The 21,958-nt window shown below is 45.4% G+C and overlaps 1 protein-coding gene and 1 long non-coding RNA gene across 3 annotated transcripts in view; one reads left to right on the top strand and one right to left on the bottom strand.

Annotated features, from left to right (window-relative positions):
- Window positions 1–7,355, bottom strand: part of SERTAD2 (SERTA domain containing 2) — an 86,084-nt gene extending 78,729 nt beyond the window's left edge. The window contains exon 1 of one of the 2 annotated variants that reach the window (XM_052784192.1): window positions 6,895–7,355. The gene's annotated coding sequence lies outside the window, so the exon portion shown is untranslated. Of the gene's footprint in view, window positions 1–5,035; window positions 6,473–6,894 lie in introns of those variants that run through there. The other variant, XM_052784195.1, reaches the window with a different exon arrangement.
- Window positions 7,356–7,988: 633 nt separating this feature from the next.
- LOC128141113 (uncharacterized) lies at window positions 7,989–8,995 on the top strand. The gene is made up of 2 exons (XR_008234915.1): window positions 7,989–8,050; window positions 8,133–8,995. It is a non-coding gene; the product is annotated as an uncharacterized LOC128141113 (long non-coding RNA).
- Window positions 8,996–21,958: the final 12,963 nt, after the last annotated feature.

Here is a 21,958-nt window from a genome sequence, read left to right as displayed (position 1 = left end):
GTGTTGGCTGAATGCTGGAAGGATGCCCTATTCCTGGGCATTTTCCCATTGCGTATCTGGCTGCTACCCCTTTCACTTGATATCAGGGAACAACCATCATCACCCCCAAGCCTAGAGACTTCAGCTCTGTTTAGAAACTTTACTATCAGATACGTTCCCTCTCACAGGAAGGAGAACTGCTTACCTTCCAAAACCTTCAAATTAGCAGGTTCAGGAAAGGATTGGTGTGTTCCTTTAAAAAGCTTTAATAGTTTAAAGGTTGTCTTAAAAACGGTGCACCTTCTACCTTTACATCACCAGAGAAAACCTATCTCATTTTATACCTTAGTTATCACATTGCATCACAAACCAAATATTAGGGTTTTTAACTTTACAAATCTTGCGGGGTTTTTTGTTTTTTGGGGTTTTTTTAAAGAGTATTTTGGTACCTTCAACACATACATACTTTTTGGCGCATAGTACTCAAGAGGCCCTGATTCTGACCTCAATTTCTTTGGCAATGGCCAAATATTCCAGCACAGGATGAGGGAAAACCCACTAAGTCTTACTAACATCCCTGAGATGCAGTCTGAGAGGTCATTAGTAGCCATGACGTATTAAAGACAAGAAAAGTCTAAAACAGAGAAGACAGCCAAATAAATAGAAGCAGAAGAACCAAAAAAATAAATAGAACTGAGCTCCATAAAGCATAGAAGAAGAAAAAAACCCTGCTTTGCTACAGCACAGGCCACATGTCTGAAGCTGATGACACCTGGGTATTATTCCTGGCTGTGGTCCTTACTCCTTCTGAATGACTGCACCAACTCATGTCACACCTCCAACATGCTCTCCCTTCACATTTTCCTTTTGGACTATGGGTGAGCAGTGGTGAACCTTTTCCTTGCCAAGGGCAGAGGACGCTAAATATTACTGGCATCCCATACCTCAACACGTGCCTTAGCACTGCATGACAGCAGCGCAACTGCTCTCCATACCAAAACCAAGAAGTGTGGGCCACAAAAAACAGGAGCTGGATGCCAGTCCCCCGAATTCACATTCCCACTGTAAGCTTTTTAAGGAAGGATCGGTTGCTATTTATTTGTACCCTGTGTAGAACAGTGTTATTCCGAGCTGTTAATGTGATTCTAGAAGCAAGAAGCAACACTGGTAGTTGATTGAGACTAGAAAGAACAACAACAAATGGAAAAAAAAAGTTGGCTGGAAAGAAGTGGAAGGAATCGAAAACAATGACAGAAAAGGAATTCAGTAGGATGGAAAGAAGGAAAGCAGACAATGAAAATATACTTAGAAGAAAGGAAACTGAAAAAAGATAACCAAAAGTGACAAGGCATCCACAGGAATATCTGACTTCATTTCAACAAAAAACAGGGTGTGTATTTTTTTTTAATGAGAATGTTGAATCTGGATAATCAAATAAGCAGTATTTTATTTTGCCCCACAGCAAATATATGAATACAGACTTTTAAATTTTAAAGAGGAAGAACCCAAGCTCTCGACACACTTGCTCTCAGAACTAATGCTTTAACCACAGCTTATGAAAAGACAGCAAAGTGATTACGATTCCTTCTCTATCTAGAAGCTACTTTTTGAGAGTCACCATCACTACTGTAATTTTGCAGTTATGAAAGACTTTATCCTCATTATTTCTTGGGACCTTCCTCCCTGTTTCCTCCTGTTAGTAAGAGCTAAAAAGGTTTTGTTCAGGTTCAGCTGAGATCTCTTCATCCCTGTTTTTTTTCATTTCTGTGTTCTTAAACTGTCCTTAACCGGACACCCACGGCAATGCCAGAGACATGAAGTACTGTGGATCACTACAACTACAGGCAAATATTTTAGAGAATCAGGAATTTACTTGCATACTACGTTACTCCAACTCCCCTGTCCTTTCTGTGATTTCACCTGCTCATAATCATTAGAAAGCAGAGTGTCATTTCTAAGCTGTAGTTGAGCACTAAAAGCACCACGCTGGCCCTCACTGGGTCTAATTAGAAATTAGCAGAAACAATAAACCATAGGGAGAATATAAACATAATTTTGCCAGTTTCTCAGTAAAAAGGTTTGGGTTACCAAAGAGATAAGAGACAGGCTGCCTATTTTATCTGTGTGGCCGGACCAGCAAGTTTACATTCGCTGGAACAACACCCCCACCAGAATTCCCTCTGAAATGTCAACACAAACCATATTATTAATTTTCCAAGTTGCTGACCTTTACTGTTGCCTGCATCATAAATCCAGCATTTTGAACCGTTTCTATTCATACAAGAACATGCTCCATATGCCTCACGATATCTGAACTCTATACATACGCTGCTCACGTGTCACAAAACATCCTCACTGCAGCGTCCCTGAAGAAGCTGCTGAGTTGGACCATCCTAGTTCCATAAAGGCCACCAGATTACCATCAGTCATGCTATCCACCACTAAGGCAGACAGGTTTCCCCGGTTCCCGCAAAGCGCTTAGTGTATCTTAGCTTGAATAAAACGTTTCACAGTATTTTATCAAGGGTCATAGCATACAGATATTTTAAAATAAAATAATTGATTATGAACTTAAGTTTAATTTCAATCAGGAAGAAGGAAAAAACCAAAGTCCTTGGATTAGAAGACAGCCATTCCCATTTACTGTTCCTCCCAATTAAAATGTTTTATATAGATCATCAGAACTTAATGCATCATACATGTTACACAGTGCTCAACATAAGGCTGTCGATCTGTCATTTCTCTGTAAGTGCTTAATGTGATGAATGATCTGGTTACTTGTCTTTCTGGAATAAAAGCCGGAGAAGCTTTGAGACAAAGAAATAAAGGCCAATGCATATTATGGATCTTACAGTGATTAATATCAGCCTTCTTGACTCACATCTCTGAAAACAGTTAAGGTCACTATTTCTTTTATTTTTAGCGTGGATTTCAGTACATCCCACCAGAACCCTCCAAACACTTGAGACAATTTAATTTAAAGCAGAAACAGGAATGTCAGGAACATAGAGCATTTGGGTTACAACAAAAAATGCCACACCAGCATGTCATAAGAAAAATAAGCGACCTTCACTCTTGCCTCTGCTGACAAACAGACACACTTGAAGCCACTTGCAGGCCAGGATGTTAGTGTAATTTCTGGAAGACAATCTAATAAAGATTTAAAAGAGTTAAAAAAAAATCTGACTACTTATTGTCTGAACTGAAAAACCTTCCTTTCCAAATCAACTAATGGTTTAGCAAGCCTACATGAAAGGCAGACAAATAGCATCTTTTCCTTTTAACATGGATCTGCAATAAGAAAAAGAAATCAGCATTTTATTGATTTCCATAATACCATCTCTTCAGCTTAACAAACTCACTCAGCTGCTAATGCTAATTCACTGATGCTGTGGAGCCTTCCCATATAATTATACACCCTCCACTTCGCTGAGCCCCAGGGCGCTGTTTCTAACTTTCTAGAGGACCACTGCACCAAAAGTAGAAACAAAAAACCTCTCTTTCATTACCCAAAGCAAACTGCAAACCAAATTTTGCTTATTTAAATGGGAAATTAGAGAGACTTAATTTTTAAGACAGGGAATAATCTGCCAGTCTGCATATATTTTCAGATTTGATATCGTGACAACAAATTCTCATTTAAACTCTTCTCCCCACCCCTTTTTTTTCTTCCTGAGAGTACACAACAATACAACTTATAAATATTGCAACAATTACAATTTCTAGGGAGAGATTCTAAAGTCCTTCTCAGCTCATAAGTGTTTCAAGGGGGTGATTCAGAATCATACATAGGGACTTTTGTGAATGTCACTATAATTAACATTATAAAAAAACTGTAAAATGTTACCATTTCTACAGAGAATATTTTATAAGTGAATGTATATTTCAAAGATATTTTTAATAAGTTTTTCTTTAAAAAAAAAACCAAACCTGGAACACCTTCTAAACCAAATTAAAGGAAGATATCTTCTCTAAGTCTAAAATCCAAAATGTCCTAAATAATTAATGAAGTAAACTCTGCCATTTTTCTCCATTTCTCAAGCAAATTCAGCAGTCTACAACCAAGCAGACAGCTCGGGTATACTTCAGTGAGAGTTTTGCTCAATTAGGGGCTACAGAATTTGGCCCAATTAATCTAGTACTGTCTATCTGGAAAGAATGTGGTGGAATTCTGCAGTGTAAACACCTTCCCCAAATGGTTGCACCTAGTCCTCTTTCTTGCTCCCCCCGTTTACCCTGCCTTGATATTTCAGATCCAACCATACTGTATGCACCATCTCCATCAAGATTCAGTGTGCCATTTGAGCTAAAATAGCTTAATTTTGCTATGGTTTCCCATTAATATATTAATTTGGAACCAGTTAATCTATTTCCTCTGAGAATGGTGAAATGTGAAATGTGTGGATTTTTGTTCAACAAACAAACAAGTTGACAGTATCAATACAGAGTTGGAGAGCCTCTAAAAACAATCTAGTATGCATAATTAATGCTAATTACAATAACATTTCAATCAGTGACAAAAGCTTAGCAATGAACACAGTCATATGAGGAAGTGAAAACATGAAACAAACATGAAAGAATTGTGTCTTGTTCCGAAAGAGTATCAAGCAAACTTTCAAGAGATTTATAAATAAGAACATAAAGGCAGAAGACAGTTCTGCTTTGTTAGACATATTTTCTTTACAGGCTGCTTAGTTTGAAGCTTTCTTCTGAGATTGTAATAAGACAGTGGATCTGAGCTGTGGACACACAAGATAATATTATCTTTCTACAACATCACATCCAAGCCATTATCAACTGCTTTAAAGAAAAACAACTGAGGGCCTGATCCTGCTGCCAGTGATTTCAACAGCAAACATTTAAACAATGCGATGTGAACGTTTGGATGGGTTCTGGAGAAGGAGAGGAAGAAAAAAACCCTCCAACTTGAACACCGCGTGTAGGTATGGATTCCCTCAGGCATAAAGGAATTTCAGGACAAGAGAATGAATTTTTCAACAATCTTTTTCCTACTTTCCATAGCAACAAGGGAAAGCTAAACACACAGAAAACTTACCTGCCTGTTTCACTGGTAGCACAGAAGTCCTAAACAGGGTCTTTTTGATACAGTCACTTAACAGAGCAGCTTTACATTTAATCCTCAGAAGTTTTCTTCATGACCCAAGAAAAATAGTTATCCAACATATTCTTATTTCAAGGGAAGGGGAAAAAATAATTATCAAGAAAATAAGCGCCACTCTACCTCACCCAAATTGGTACTGTAGTACACAAGTAGTCATACAAGCATCGCAGGGAGAACTTGCGCAGTAAAGTACCTCTCAGCGTGAGTAAGGGTGGCGTAATTGGGCCTGATGAGAGAAGGAATCACAGCTTGTCACGTCACTACTATAAGGGCCTTTCTGAAAACATGGGTTTCTTGATTACTTTTCCCATTAATGTAAATCCACTCCGTTAAAGTTAATGAAGTTACACTGGTGCTAAACTAGTACCAGAGGAGAAGCAGGCCCACTTCATATTGATTTAAGAGACCACAGCTCAAGGACCCCCCATAAAGGCAAAGTAACAGACATTTAGGAAGCTTTGGGGTTACATTGGGCAAGGTACTCTTTTGGATAAGGATTAATTTGCTATTTGGGATAAATCTCAGGGCTGATTTTTTTGTTTTGTTTCCCTCCTTCTCCTTATAGATAAAAGCAAGACAAGATGTGTTAAAGACTTCATTTCCTCTAGAAATTTACTGATCTTAAGCATACTTAAGACTACACTTAAGTAGTCACTGACTAGAGCCATACTTTACTACTTCTCATTTACAAGAGTGCTTGGATTAAAAAAAGAAACTTCATGTGGAAGATTCTCAGAATGATGCTGGCCTTTCCTCTTAACAAAAGTTCAGTAGATTTATTTTTCAGATGTCTGAGAAAGATGATTTTGGAGCGCTGTGAGCTTTGGTAAACCTTCAATTCAGCAATTAGTTTCCATATGATATGAATTACAAAGACTGAGCAATTAATATTAATAACTAAACCCAGCAAAGTACTTCAGACACCCTGCGTATGGAAACACTGCTGTACTTGCTGGGGTTTTCCATGTATCTGTTTTATTTTAGCTACTCTGAACGTACGGCACATGAGAACATACACCACATTCACGTTTCTAAAAATACATTAAGGAGGAAAAAAAATAAAAATCAATAGCAATGAAAGAGAGACATAACCATTTTACATTAAGTGCTCCCAATATCAATCCAAGCCACCAAAACTCCCCGCTGTGGACCACGGCTTCACCCTACAATACATGCATTTCCTGCCACACCAAGTCAAGCTCTGGTAATATCAAAACATCCAGGCATGACAGGGTGGGGAGGAGGATGGTGCACTTGGAAATAAAAAAAGGTGGGTTTTCCCAAGAAGGACGGTGGTCGGAGCCCGGTCCGAAGGGGTCTGGCCCGCCAATCGACCCGAGTGGATTTCGGGAGCCCCCTGCCCCTCACGTCAACATTCACCACAGCCTCAGCCGCGGTCTCAACCAGGGATGGGGGGGGGGGGGGGGGAAATTACAACCAAACGTGTCATCGGCAGCATGACACGCATTTGTAGCTGGCAACGACGCTGGGTTTTTATATTTTTTTTTTTATTCCCCCCCCCTTCCAGTCCGAGGGGGAAAGTATCTCCCCGGCCAGTGCCAGGCTGCGCTGTGAGGCGAATGCCCCCAACTTTCAAACAGTTGGCAGCCAGCGGAGGGACCGCCGCCGCCGCGCTGCCCCCGCCTGCCCCGCCGCCTCCCCGGACAACCGGGGGCTGCCCCGGCCCGCCGCCCACCCTCTACCCCCCCCCCCGCCTCGCACCCACACCACACACCCCCCAGCCCCGGCAGGCAGAAAGGAGCGAGCCCGGGAAGGCTGTGCCCGGCACTCACCCGCTCCGGGGGGCTCCGCGGCGAGGGCCGTTGAGGACCGTTGAGGGAGGCGCTGAGGGGAGCGGGGGGCGGCCAAAAGGGGAGGGGGGTCAACGGAAAGAGGGGACGCCGGGGAGGGTGTGAAGAAGCAGTAGGGGGGGGAACGACACACACGGGTGAGGAATTTAAACCGGAGAAGGGAATTAATTTAAAATGAGCGTGCGGCGAGGCGCCGGGCTGCGCGACGGAGGCGGCGGCCAGGCGCTGAGGCGGCTGTGCTCTATCCCATGCCGCTGCGGTGGCCCCGGGCGGCGGCGGCAGCCGAGCTGGGGGGGAAGTTGGGGCCGCAGCCGGCGGGGAGGATGTGACACCGTGACAAGTACGGCCCGCCAGCCATGTACCGGGGGAGGAGGCGGGGGAGGCGGCCGCCCGCGCGCAGGGGGCCGGGGCAGCCCAGGCAGCGCCGCCCGCCCGCACACGGCATTTAACGGCGCTGACGGGCCGCGCCGTGACTCACACACGGGAGTTAGTCACAGGGCGGGACCGGGGGGGGGGGGAGGCCGCTCCGCCCCGCCCCCCGGGCGCCCCGCCAGCCTACGGGGCGCCGCGGCCCGCCGGATTGGCGCGGCGGCCGGCCAATGGGCGCGCGGATCTGCCGCCAGCGCTGGAGCGGCCGCTTCGGCCCAATGAGTCTTCTGAGGACACTGCCGCGAAGTGTTGGGGAGGGCTGGAGGGACGCCCGCGGGGCGGGAGCTGCGCCCTGGCCTGCCGCCGTGGCCAACCAGTATTGAGGATTGGGTTGATGGTCGGCTCGGCCCAGCCCAATCAAAAGGGTGCGGGGGAAGGGGGAGGAGGGAGGGAGGGGGGAGAAGTGCCTTCTCCCGCCTCTTCCCCGGGAGATCGTCGCGCGGAGGGCGGGGGAGGGAGCGTGACTGGAGCTGGCGGGCGGGTGGCCCGGCCCGGCCCGGGGGAGGGGCGCGGGCATGCAGGCGGCCCCGAGGGCGGCGGGCGGGAGCGCCCAGCCGGCATCGGTGTGAGGGCGTGGGCGGAGGTTACCTCAGCGAGCGGCGGGGGCGGGTACCGAGCTGGCCAAGGCGGGGGTTACCTCAGCGCGGGGGCACCGAGCTGGCCGAGGCGGGGGTTACCTCAGCGAGAGGGGGGCACCGAGCTGGCCGAGGTTGGGGTTACCTCAGCGCGGGGGCACCGAGCTGGCCGAAGCGGGGGTTACCTCAGCGGGGGTGGGCACGGAGCTGGCCGAGGCCGGGGTTACCTCAGCGAGCGAGGCGGGGCGGAGGGAGTGGGCCCGGCGCCTCTGAGACCCCGGGGAGGGGAAGGGCTCGCCCCGGGGCTGCCTGCGGAGCGGGGCTGGCGGCCGGGAGATGTCAGGGGCGGAGAGGAGAGCGGCGCGGCGCAGGCCAAGGTCGTTTCCTGCGGAAGGAAGAAGACCGGAGCTGGGGCCTGCTCCAGGGGAAGCCGGGGCAGCCCCGCTGGCACCGGGCGGGGAAGGGCTGGCCGGGCGCCGGGTGGGAGGTAAAAAGCCTGGGGGGGGGCTGACTGCAGCCAGCTCGGCTGTGAAAGCCTCGGCTTCCCTCAGCCCCAAAGGACCCCGGGGTTTGGAACTGGGAAGTTGGGGTTTGCTTGTGTTTGACAGGTGTCACGGCTCAAGGTCTGAATATTTCCACCTCCCTCCCCCACCTTTTCCTCTTTTTTTTTTTTTTTTTTTTTTTGTTCTGACAGATTTTTAGAGAACAAAGCACATCTCAGGTTCCGGCATGATGTCAAAATTTGACCAGATGAATGAAAAAATAAAAGCATTGACAGCTGCGTTGCAAAGCGCAATTCCTCTTGTGCTGCTAGGAGGAATTGACAGATAGGAGCGGTATCAGTGGTGTAAAAAAGCAACACTGTTTTCACAAAGGATTAATATTGGAGGAATTTATTTTTGGGTAGAGTGAGGAAGTAATGCCCAGTAGGAGTTTCCAACAAATACTGGAGCCTTACCAAAAATTTAATCCCAGTGAAGGAAATTAGATACTTAAATTGTGTTTCAACTCTTCATCTCTACGTACAAACTCTTAAACTAAGACCTGGTTTTTGCAGTAAAAGCATAAAATAGCTGATAGGCTTCTGTAAGACAATGAGATAATGCTATCAGAATAAGGGACTACATTGGCGTTTTCCCAGGCTGCAAAAATACACAGTTTTGTTTGCTTTAAAAACTTGTTCCCTGGACAGCATGCTATAAATACAGATTTTTTTTGTTATTTTGGCATCCACAGTAATTGAAGAGCTGAAAAACTATTACCTGCGATAATTTGTTCTTGTTTTTCACTTTAGAAATAGTGGGACTAATTACATTTTTTTCCTGCCTGCTTTTATCGAGATCCGGGGAGCTGTAGTGAAGATTTCACAGTTCCGCATTTGAAGCAGTAATGTTAAATCACACACCCAAAAAATGGCCTTCAGAGTTGTCTCTCAGCATCTAAGGCATCATCCCACCAGCTGTCCTATAGTCCATAGTGTCTTGCAAGAAATCCAGGATCGACAGTACTCAGATTGTGCTAATATGAAAGGGGAAGAAAAATAAGACCAGTAAGGCCATCATATCAGGGAAAAAGGAAGAAGAAAAAAAAAAAAAGGTAGTGGCATACAGATTTAGTAGGGTTTGAGTGGGATTTTTCTTTCATCAAAGAGCGAGCAGAAGTGGGGTCTTATACCTTCCTGAGCATCTAGCACTGGCACGCAGTGAAGTTTAAGAAATTAGCTATAATATTTTATGTTACAATTTTACCCCCCAACACTATGAAACATACCTGGCTTAATGCTTCTGGGGTTTTTCTCCCAACACCTTCTTCATCCTGCTGAGGGTCCAGGGAGTTTCTTACATGCAGAATTCCTTGGGTGGTGGCACCGCTCTGCTCGTCAGCTGCCTAAAGCCATGAATCTTTCAATTCTAAGGTAATATTGGGAAAATAAAGTTGTTTAATAACTACCTCATCTTCCCTGTTTCTTCAGTCTGCTTTGAAATCATCTGAAGGTTTCCTCACCCCACCTGGTGCGTTCATAAAACTTTGAGGATTTGTTGACTAATATTTCCTTTCCTGTTGGAATCTGCTGAGCTCTGCTATTGTAAATGCTCTTGCTTTAACTGCTGTTGGATTAGAACAAACTGAATCTACCCTATTGTTCTTTTATTACGTTTTGTTTTACGCATACTGCCTTTTGCTCTTCTTCTGAGTGATTGGCTCTTTGCATTAAAATTTATGAATACGAACGTGCATTTTGTTTGGCACAGACCTGTTTCCACTGAAACCCAGGACAGTTACCTTGGCATAAGGGATTCGCTTCAGCTAATCATTGGAAATAACAAAGGATTTTTAGAAGTGATCCCCATATTTGAATTGATAGCAAAAGCAGAGAATTTAAGATCTGTCTTTTTTTTTTCCCCTGCCATAGTAAGAGGTTAAAATACTTGCAAGGTTCTGCAACCTTCAGCAATCAATGCTCACGCCCTGATTCATGCTTAGCGACTTCTGAACGCTGCACAAAAGAGGGCTTTGCATCAGATTCTGTGCAATTTGGCAAATAAAATGAAGCACAGAGTATTTACTGTTCAATAATAGAGAAATATATATATGTATACGTACACACCGTCTTCAAAGAACTGAAAGGGGTGGGAATTTCAGGGTAGATTGTCTTTTTGTAGTTTTATCTTCAACAGCAGTATTCTAACAGAATTGAGACAGAAACTGAGCTCATGAATTTGGGCACAATTGCTTCTGGAGGGTGAAAGTCTATATGCAATCTTCCTGCTCTGCTGCTACAACCTACTACGGGGCCTTCGCGTGCGCGTGCTCCCAGAGACAGCAACCAAGGTAATATTTCATACCATCACGGTGCTGCAGCTTTCCCAATATACATCAGTTTTCTTCAGGGCCAGTGCTGGCGAGGAAGCGATTATATGAAGATCTCGGCTTTTACTTTTAAAATCTCAATTTCACAGTTACAGAGAAAAGTTTGAAAACACAGCCTGCTGCCGAAGGTGATTTCTATTTGAGGTGGTTTATTTTGGTTTTTGCAAGTTTGGTTGTTTAGGGTCAGCTGTTTAGAAGCATGCTTGCTTCAGCTGAACTGAGCCAAGCTACTCTTCAGTTAGACTGGGTTTAGAAATTACAGCATTTCTACCAAACTGCTTCAAAACTGCTTACAATAAAACTAGTGCTGCTTAGACAAGGATCCGCATCAGCTCAGCAGGGATAGTTGTCGTCCCTGGCTTGGAAATTCAGTAGCTTGCCCTCCATAATTTGCGTGTGGTGCAAAACTCTGGAGTGAGGTTGCACGTCTTGGGTTTGGCTCTGGCTTTACCTGAAGGTTTCACAGCTGCTGCTACAGAAGTCATTAGAGAGAAAGAAACAAACCACAAAACTCGAAGTAAAAGGAGCTCAGGCAACCAAGTCTGTTCGAGGTGTGTAGCGTGCCTGTAGCGGGGCTAGGTCCCAGGAGCTTGATGCAGCTCTCCCACTCTTGTAAATGGGGAGTGATTCCCCTGAAGCCCATGAATTTGAGGTTTCAAAGCCCAAATCAAATCAGGCTCTGGCAAGAGGGGCCCAATCCCTCCCCACTTGCATCCATGAGCATCTCAAGCAGTCAGAAATCTTTGATCCCCAGGCAGGTGCTCTGGTGACATAAACTTCACTTTCAGCTACATCTTCCAGGGAGTGTCAGGAGGTGTGTGTCGTGTTCAAGGGAACACTTGCTAAAAATATTCTTTCTTTTGAGCATAATCGAGATGATTTGGCAGATAGTTTCATGCAAAGACCTCAGAGCCTGAGTCTTTTACTGCACCATAGTTGTTTACAAAATAAGGTTGTTTAGTTAGTTATTGGCCCCAGGGAATACCTTTAAAAACCTGCAAATACTCACTTATATGTGAATAAAAGCAATGAATTTCCTTCAGCTGTGTTTGCTTTTTGAAAACATTCCAGTCAATTAGATTAGCAGCTGAAAATGTTTATGGAAAGAATTTTAAGCCCATTTTAGAGGGTATTCATGGAAAGCAAAATTTTATCTCAAAAACACAGTCATCTTATTGGGTGTTAATTTATGTTCATCAACTCAGGGAATGCAAATCAGTATTATATGTCTGATTTGTTCAGGTCATGTATCTTTCCTATTTATCCAGTCTCATCTCTTTTTCTGCTGGGCTGCTTCCTATTCCGCTGCTATGCCAGGGATGGAAAATGTAACATTTTATTTGTTCACTTCACACCTTCTGCATTTCCCTCTGAACAGAGGGCTCCTTTCTTGAGCAACAGTGAAAGCAAACCACTATCACAAAGCAAACTTGGGGCCCTGGAATATAAAACCGCTCCCTGCAATATTTAAATTCCTTTGAAAACCATCCTCTGCCATATGTCTGTAAACACTGCCCAGTTGCAATAAGCTTACAGATTCTTGGAGACCATCTGAATTTAGCAAAGAAATAACAATACTGTGTGCTGAGATACAGATACAACAAACAAAAGGATACTTTTTATTCTTTCTCTGTTGGTGATTGTTAGGTAGAACTGGGAGCAAAGGTATGCCAATGTAATATACTTGCTTTTCTTAAATGAGGTTCATCTTTCTAAATAGTTTTATGAAAATTATTGGGTTTATTATGGGACATACAGTATAATTGTGCAGTTTAAAAGACTGAGATTGAAGTTTAATGTCATTACTACCATCACATAAGCAGCCTAATGTGCGGGTTCCAGCAGTTTAGCATCACGTTCCAAATCCTTTTGCTTTGCAGATGACTGAGAGAAGATCCAGAGCTCTTGTTGCAAGAAAACAGACCCTCCTTTACCTAAAGGAAAAAAAATTCTGTAATGGTTTTTATCCCTAAAGCATGCCATTTACACACAAGTTTGTAAGCTGCTCCTACACCTTACACCGTGCTGCTTCTGTTGGTTAATGCTTTCGGCTGTCCGGTGTCACTGTGTCCCCACACAGCACTGTCAAACACCAACTTTTCATGTAATTTTAAAACTGAAATTACTTCACTGATATCTTGTAAGTACGTCTGCTCAAATACCTTTATTGCCTGGTTTACAAACTTTTCTGATCTAATACATGAATGTATAATGCACTGAGTTGCTTGTATTATTCCATTACCAGAAACCACATGACATTTATTATATTAAAATACAATACTGACCACTTCACTCTTAAGTCCAAAGTCCAAACCACAGTTTAAATATGTTCTTTTTTTTTTGTCCCTACATTTACTGCATAAACTAGAAGAACTTTTACACAGGCCTCTTAAATGCCTACTGGGTATTTGTTTGCAGACTTCCACAGCCAAGTGTGCTAGAAGCATTAAGATTACCTGCAGCACCTAGGTATTGCCAGTTGTCACCTGACTGCAGCCCGTTCAGGAGAAGGGCCATATGGTTTTTCCTGCTTAGGAATGGAGTGGCAGAACTGGAACACTGACAAAAATACAATAAATAGTAGCAATGAACCAAGCACACTTCCTCTGTCAAATGCCAAGTGTCAAGTACTTGTAGCAGGGATGCTTTTGTGCAGTCCATGAGAACAGGATTTAGTGGTAGGAAATAACTGGTGAGAAAATTTCAAACAAGAAAACTGTAAGCTGCAAGTGGACAAGCACGCTGAGTTCAAGAGTGAATTATATCCTGTGAGGTGTTTGTCCAGCTGGAGTTGCAAGTCCCTCAAAATCAGGATTTTATCGTAGGAGAACTACCAGTTCTCCATCGGTTCCTTACACATTGGTGCTGGCAGAAAGTGGGGTATAAATGAAAGGAACACTTTTAGACATGTGACAATCCAGCAAAGCTCTTTTACATTTTAATTATGCTGCAGAAAGGTCAAGGCTGGATCCGTGTCAGTGGAGGGATAATTTGCTTTTATGGTTTATGAATGTGCCTCTCGAAAACTGAAGAACCGAGAACTGGAGAATAAAACAAAATTTTCCTCTGTAGGCTGTCGGTTCTGATCCACTTTTAAAACAGCCTTCCAGAGGCATCCTGAAATTTTACTGGCTTGCCCCACATTTCCAGGGTGACCATGCAGTTCTTAAGGCAGGGCTGGAGCATCTCCAAGTTGAGAAGGACGCAAAACCCAAGTGTCCTGGCTGTCAGTTGTGGCACAGTGTTCGGCATGCCGAGGGGAATCCATACGTGCAGGAGGCAATCCAAGGGGAATCCGTATGTGCTGATCCGCCTCTGAAAAAGGGTCGGTAGGCTTTCAGCTCCACAGAGGAATGGTGTGAGGAGGGAGGATGATGGGTTACGTGGCTTTTCAGTATCACACCGTGCACCACCCAGCATCATCAGATGAGAAGGGGTGCTTTCCCTGTGCCGGGACACTTCCCATCCCCTTTCCATCAACTTGTTTTTAACTGGTGGCAGCCTGCTCACCTTAGCAGGGATAGCAAACACAATTTTGTGAGACCTCTAAAGGAGCTGCATAGCAGTAATAAGAATTTTCTTTCTCTTACCCAATTTTCAGACCCAGTTCCGCATAGCCCATAAGACCAGGTCATGACACAGCTCCCAGTAAGATGTCTTTAGCAAGAGCCTTGTGCACATCGAGATTTAAAAATGTGATCAGAAAGTTGTGAAGGGATGAGGTTGTCAAGAGTAGGTGACATGATCTTGTTTTGAGTCCAAATGTTAGGCACCATCCCCAAGTTCAGATATACCTCTTGAATTATCTGTATCCTTTTTCAATAAGCTATTTTCTAAAAATAAAAATAATAATTAAAAAAAGCATAATACATTAGCTTTGAGACTAGCTGTTTGCAGTTGGGTATGTGGCTCCTCTCCAAGGAGAAAGACCCAGGCCCCGTTATTTGTTTGCCGGCATTGCTGCAAGCTTCAAACCCCCCCAGGGGATGTGGCTGGGGTTGGTGCTGTACATCCTTCCCCAGCAGCAGGAGACAATCCCGGAGCCTGCAAGTCCAAACAGATAAGCATGGAGCAGGGTGCCATACAAAAACAGAGAGGTAAAGTGATTTACTTAAGGATAAGACTCATCTCTCCTGAGAAGACACCCCCACCCCTTGATCGCTTTATCTCTGTGGTGCTGATGGAGCTGCAAGGAATGGAGTGTCTCAGGTAGGGCAATGGTTAATTCAACGAGAAAGCAGAAGGAAAATGTCTTGCTACAGATTTAATTCCCACAGTTGTCCTCTTTTACCTCTGTTGTAAACCTGAGGGCCTGCATGCAGGCAGGAGTGTTTCTATTAGAAATGCTTCTGACAATAAATATTGTGAAAATCAGTATTGTTTTGTTAAAAAAAGAATGGATGTGCACCTCCAGTGACCTCTATTTTTCACTTCACTGAAGTGATTATAAATGGCTTTACTTCTCCATCAACATCTTTGCTGTGGACACTATTCATTGTTTTTACCTCGCTGCCCATATCCAGGTGTACTGAATTTTTTACTCACATTTCCAAACGCTGCCTTTGCCCTGAGCTGGGGCAGGCTGTGCTCCTGCAACAGCAATTCAAAACTTATTGCTGTGATTATCCAAGCTGAAGGAGTACCCAGGATTGACGCACGGATGCTATATCCATCCACAGCTCAGCTTGGTCCTCACCGACTCACCCACCGGCACGGGAACAGGGTAGGGGCTGGATGAATGCGTGGATGATGGGGTGCTGGACCGGTGGGTCTGCCCTTGAGAGAGAGAGCATGGGAGCTGTAGCCTGGCCCAGCGGTCAGGAGAGCATCAGAAGATGTCGTGGGCCAAAATAAGGGTCAGGACTCAGCCTGGGTATGGGAAGAGACACACGGGGAAGCGCTTGGCAGGAATTGGGGAAATTTGCCAAGCTCAATAGAGAGGTCTCCCCCTCTCTGGGCTTTATCCAGCCCTGCCAAGGAATAGCCAAGCCAATGCCAGGAACTGGAAAGTGAAACTGCAGGAAGACAGAGAGGGAAAAGAGAAAAAAAAAAGCAAAAAGAGAAAGAAATCCAAGCTGAAAAGCTGGGAGGAAAGAACACCAGAGCGAAAAGCTAGTGTGCTGGAAATAATTTGTTCAGACTGAATCTGCCAGGTGATTTCAATAGCAGAGGGGCAGAAGCTTTGCCATGCTCGGGAATGTCGCACTTGGACCCACTGGTTTATTTACAGCATTTCTTTTGCTCCCCCTCCTGCGCTGAGCTAAAGCCAGTGAGCCAGACAGAGGGAGGGAGGGAGAAAAAGAGAGGCCGAGAGCCTTCTGCGGTTGGCGGGGGCCTATAAATAGCCAGTGAAGTCTTCTAATACCAATAGGGTGCGTCATTATGGCCCTCCGCGGCTCCGCTCAGCAGCAGCCCTGCCAGCGGGAGTGGGAGCGGGAGCTGCTGCAGCACCCAGAGCCGAGCGGCTTGGCTTGGCACAGACCGAGCTGGGAGAGGGTGGCCAGGAGGTGCAAAGGGGGTTGCACGCTGTCTGCCGCAGTCTGCCTCGGGAAGAAAGGGGGGGGGGGAAATAAGCCACGTGTCCTTACGAGCCTCCTTGCCTCGCCCGGGCGTTGCGAAGCATATTCTAGTTCTTGCTCTCGTGGCTGCCTGGTTGGCACTGGGGAAATGCCTCTTCCCGGAATAAATGGGCGTCCGAGGTCTGTGTCTCCGCCTGACTTGGATGTTGGGGAGGTTTCTGAAGTCCTGCTGTGCTGTTCGCTCCCCCGCCTCGCTCCTCCTTACTCCATAGTAAGGGTCGGAGGAGGAAGAAGAGGTGATGGAGTAAGTTCGGCAAAACGGGCAGGCTGGTTCAGTACCACCAGCCAGTGATCCCTTCTCCTTGCTCTCAAAAGTAACTAAAGGCAAAAGTCTGAAGGATGTTACAGGGGATTTCTAGCCCAAATTTCCCATCCCTGTCACCACCACCTCACGCCACTGGAGGTAACCCTCTTGTAAATAAGGCTGCTGCTCCTGCCTGGTCTTTTTAAACCACTGCTGTCTAATCCAGATTTCAGGACTGGGATGTTAGAGGACCTGGTGCCTTCATTTTCTGAGCTCCCACTATCAGCCCCACGGCAGCAAGCTATGGTAAAGCACTCTTTGCAAAGAACCTGTACGTAAGACTGTATAAAATTCTTGCATAAATATGGGGAGGACTTTTTATGCTAATTAAAATGAGACTCCAATCATTTTCCCATTTTTTGCAACACTGTTATATTTTTTGAGCATCCTGACCTGTTTCATATCAGTCATTTCTCTTCTCCATCTGCTTTGTATTCCTTTGATGCCCCTTGGAAGGTTTTGCAAACTCGGAAGCAATTTGATGTATATTTGCGGGAGCACAGTTAATGGAGATCTCCTGATTAGACACCAGTTTCAGTGACTTATGATGCCACTAATAAAAGGGTGAGGACAGAATGGCCAAATCTCACTGGTTTCAACTGTCTTCCGAAATAAATTCTTCATTATGGAGCATTGTGGAAATTGCTCACCTCAATCCGATGGAAAGAAGTGGAGTAACCCGCTAGTGAATTCTTCCTGTCTGGATCTCTTTGCTCAAAAATCGACCTGTTAAACAAGAAGATGCCAGGCTGTCACAGGCAGGTCTCTCTGCCGAGCCAATGCCATGAGATATGCTCCTTTTCAAGGAAGATGGCAATTTCTCCCAGATTTGGGGCTCTCTGTGGTGTCTACCAGCGCCACATCAATGTCCAGCGGAGTAACCATCTCTCCATGAAATCGCACTGTATTCAGCAACTGGAAACCCCTCCAGGCATCCTAATTTCCAAAATTTCCTGAAGTTGAAGCTCCAGAGCAGCGTGGAGTTGGCTAAGAGCAGCCTCTGCAAGAGGAGGCGCAGGTCTCCATGGATGTTTGAACACCCATTGGGTTTATCAGTACAAAACCCAGCACAGAGGGAGGGGGATGAGGATAATGGTTAATCCGTTTGGGTATCGACAGAGATCACTGGCACTTAAGGAGCAGCACGTGGTGGGCTCTGCTGTGTTAGGGGAGGCTGGAGTGCTTGCAGCAAGTGATAAAATGCTACTGAGAGAGAGTGGGACCATCCTTGCATAGGAACAACTTGCTCCCAAGCTCAGCGTTTGACTCCAAGCATCACTGGTTTCTCAGTGTCCAAAAATTTTAAGCTTCAAAACACTTGGTTTTGTGAGCATTTTGAAAGGACTGGTGCAGAAGGAACTAGCGGTCTTGCCCCCTCCCTGCCCAAAACCACCCTAAAATCCAGTGAATAAAATTCCTGCTGTGAAACTTCTGCCTGGGCTGACTTTTAAGAGGAGACAGTGGATTTGGGAATAGTCAATAAATTATTATAATAATATCATGTTATATAAAATATAATTACTATAAATTGAGCTCTGAACGTGGGAGCCAGGGTCACCCTTGGATGTGCTCTTCTGCATCCCTTTGCACCCAAGCCAAGCTCCGTACAGGTTGCAAGAGCCTGGGACGGAGACGGTTGTGCCCTGCCCTGTATTCTCTGCACCAGGCAAATCCCATTCCCAAGGATGTGATGTCTTGGGTGCTATGTCCTGCTGGCCGCTTTCGTTTTTCCATCATGCTGGAAATGTCTCCATCACACTGATGCGTTTGCTCTAAGCAAAGAGGAGCAAGAGCAGCCTCCTTAGGCAGACCTGTCTCAGTCCTGGGGAAACCTCACACCTGGTTTCCCCATCTCACAGCAGCATCCTCCATGTCCTTGTTAATCCAAATAAATTTGGGTATGTACGTCTTTTCATGGGGAAAAATAAAACGTGACTTAAAAGAGGTTCAAAACATCTTTTTTTCTAACAGTGAAGTCCACGCTGGCAACAGGCTTGATATGAGCTGGGATCTACCTTTCTGAACTGAAATCATGAGGATTACTCACATGTTTAAAAATAAACCCATGTTGAAATTCCCTTGTTTGATTAAGACCTAAGCCCTGCAATTGTCACTTTTCCCACCAGAGGAAAGTGCCAGTGGCTCAACTAAATATACCGTCCGCATCGCGGCCTGCCATTTCCAGATTGTTTCTCTTTCCCCTTTTACTGGAACCCCTCCACATTTCTGTAAGTTTATTTTACTTTTTGGTTGGTTTGCTTTTTTTCACCAATTCATCACCTTTCCTGCTACGTCCCTTTCCCTGAGCTGTATGTGTTCTCTCATCCTGTCCTTTCCATTTCTTCCCCAGCCTTCTCTGCCCGTTTGCCACCCATTCCTTCAAACTTGGGAGAAACTACCCAAACTACGAATTTCTGCAGGTGGAGGAAAAAATAAAGCCAAATTCACCTGGGATTTGTGTCTCTTCCATGCAAGAGCTGACAGAAGTTTTTTCCAGGGTTGGGGCAATTTGCTGTTAGGGATTCTCTGATGTCTAATAAGGATTGTGCTGACATGCAGCCATTTCCAGATGGTACGCAGTCTTTGGGATGACTCTGATGAAAAAAGTGGACTCATGGTTTTGTCACACGTGATGAAGAAACTCAGAGCAAGAACAAGGAAAAGGCAAGGATTTCATACAAGTCCAGTGTTTTACTCTGTGCTTATTTTGCTTTGAAACAAAAAATGTTCATGAACAGCTTTTTAAGCATTTTGGTTTCTGTTTATTCACCTGGTTTGGCCTCTCTCTCCCTCTGCAGTTTTCCTTGCTGAAAAAGAAAAGGAGATGCTACATTAAAAAAAAAAAAAACTAAAAAAAGGGAAGAAACCCAATTACTTTTGAGAAAACTTCACAGAAACCCAGAATACTTCCATTAAATTGAAAGCATAGGATGGACCAGCACCCCTGCTTCCAGTATAGTGCTGACACTCTGCTTAGATGTGGTTTCCAGGCATGAGCTGAATACCCGCCTGGTGTGATCTGCCCGTGGGCTTGCTCAGGGACTTGGCGGGACCTGGCTACTTAGCTCTGGCCCTCGCAGTCCATGGGAGGTGCTCCATCAGGAGCAGCACTGAAGGCAGCTTTCTCCCTGGTTGCCGGCCAACCCTCGGCTTGCCAGCCTGATTTCAAGGGGCCTGGGGAGTTCACGGGCTGCCTGGGTCCCAGCCCATCCCTCTCCACTGGCAGTATTTCAGCCCAGGATAGAGCAGGGTGCAGCGCAGGGCTCGCACACCACTCAGACATACCGGCTATGCAGGAGCCAGATCCGTCCTGCATCCTGAAGGGTTGATTTTACCTGTGTCAGGTCATGATGTTAATTCCAAGACATCTCCCCTCTGCTGCTATTTATTTTTGCTGAAACCAAGAGGTCACAGCTGTGCCTGCCAATTCCCTGAGAACCTGCACTCTCAGCCCCCCCCCAAATTAGCTTTCTACAAAGCAAGGAGGTCTTTGTGTTAATAACCCGTATGTTTTCATATCTCAGTCAATATTTCAGTAGCTTTGGGCAGCACCTATAAATTTCGATAAGTGTGCTGATGTGATAGACCCCCCCCCCCGCCGAGAGCCAGCTAATGAAACAAGGTGAGATTTTGTTCTTCTTTTCTGACCATCTCTTTCTGCAGCCTGCTTGCAAGGGCTTCATTTTTCCGTCATCACAGCCCAATTGGCCACTGAGACACTGTAGCGATGACTGTGATTTAATCGCTTCTCCAGCTCTGTGATATCAGCTCCGTTAGATGCACGGAGTTTAATGGCACATGGGTATGCAAGGAGGATGTTAAATGCTCTCGAAGCACGATTACCTCTACGGGTACGTTGCCTGGGTGCAAATCCACCAGCTATGGTCCTGGATAGGAAAACTTAAGACACAAACATAATTTCTCATAATGCAGCGTAAGCTACCCCCACCCGTGTTTACAATAAATAGCCCTCTCTTGCCAGGAGGAAATAATTTTTCCTCTCCGAGCTGCTTTTTTTTTGTCCTGGCCTTCTTAGCTGCTGCATTGATCAGTGTCTCAAAGAGGTCTTAATCTGAGTAGTTTCCTAATGCACAATGTGTGCAAGATTAAGCTTTTTTCAAGAATTTGCTGGTACAAAAGAAACATATTTCGCAATGAGAAGAATGATCGCCATTATAAATATCAAAGCGTGATGATGCCCACTTTGTAGTTACGTTCCAAAGGATACTTCTTATTCAAATTCCTTCTTTTCAGGAACTTCCCCTTCTGAAATTTCTCACTGTTGTTAAGTAGCCCAAAGGGGGATTTTTCTTTTTGTGTGTGTGTGCATGGGAAGTTTGGCATAATTCATTCAGGATATTGTGGTAATGGGGTTATTCTAAGCATGAAACAAGATAATTTTCATGCCTTTTGGAAGCCATTTTCCTGTTTGCTTAATTTCAAATCATTTCACTTTTGATGGGTTACTCCTCTACGTTGCGGCTGATGCGACACCACATGTCCCGGACACCAGGGCAGCGCATCTGACCAGCTGGGACTGATCCTGACATGGGCACCAGGCTCTTCTCCATCACCTGGGATAAATCCCATCAGCGTTAGCAGGAGACGTGGATAGGGCCAAGGGGAAACTGCGGCGTCAGGTCTCCTCGCTTGCTCTTCCCAGCAAACCCACTCCATTGCCTGAAGGTCTGATGGTACCCCCCAAAACAGATAGGGATATCCTGCAAATTTGGGAAGGGCGGGCAGTAATCTTTCTTTGCTCGCTCCCTCTCTGGGCTGGGCGAGCTGTGATTTTAGGGAGCACACTCAGATCCTTGTCTCCTTGCCAAAAAGAGAAGGCAAGCAGCCAGCGCCTGCTCTTACAAGGGACACCTCCCCCACTCCATCCCATCCCCCTCACGTTAGCCCCTGGTAACCATGGGTTAGATGCTTTGAGTGTATTTAGGGGCCTGGAAGTGCAAATGGATGCCTAAAATCCCACTGACAGCACAGGGAGTTAGGTGCTGAACTGGCTTAGATGCTTTTGGAACTTCCCATCCCACAGCAAACTTCTACCGAGCTCCTCGCTGTATCTTCAGGGATGAAACAGCCTTGGGAGTTTGACCCATAAGCGTGCACACCATGCATACGTGCTTTGCTGAATTAGAGCCTGGGGGAGTAAGCCTTTGAAACGCTTTCCCTCAATTTGAGAAGACAACGATTAATGACTGATTTTTGCCATATCCCAGTCCTTCTCACTATTATCCTGAAAGTATAATAGCAGTATGCATGATTTTGATGATGATGAT

The sequence above is a fragment of the Harpia harpyja genome, chromosome 4, assembly GCF_026419915.1.
Source record: "Harpia harpyja isolate bHarHar1 chromosome 4, bHarHar1 primary haplotype, whole genome shotgun sequence".
NCBI lineage: Eukaryota > Metazoa > Chordata > Aves > Accipitriformes > Accipitridae > Harpia > Harpia harpyja.
The sequence above is the reverse complement of the archived record's forward strand: the minus strand, read 5'-3'. Positions and strand labels throughout refer to the sequence as shown.